This window comes from Barbatula barbatula (genome assembly GCF_947034865.1).
Source record: "Barbatula barbatula genome assembly, chromosome: 3".
NCBI classification, from domain to species: Eukaryota; Metazoa; Chordata; class Actinopteri; order Cypriniformes; family Nemacheilidae; genus Barbatula; species Barbatula barbatula.
This window is the reverse complement of record NC_136764.1, coordinates 26,160-26,378: the sequence shown is the minus strand read 5'-3', so window position 1 is coordinate 26,378 and position 219 is coordinate 26,160.

Here is a 219-nt window from a genome sequence, read left to right as displayed (position 1 = left end):
AAGGTCCTAAAGACCACAGGATTACGAAACGCGCTTCGTCAGCCGTATAAACGTATCTTTCATCAACGGGATGACAGCGGTCATTTCTCATCATAAAGTGATCGGTCAACTTTATAGGCATCTTTTACGATAAGGTTCCGTTCTTTCACGTGACTTAGTCCATTTGCTAACTTTACATGTTATAAAAATATAGAATGTTCATGTTAGTTAACACCAATA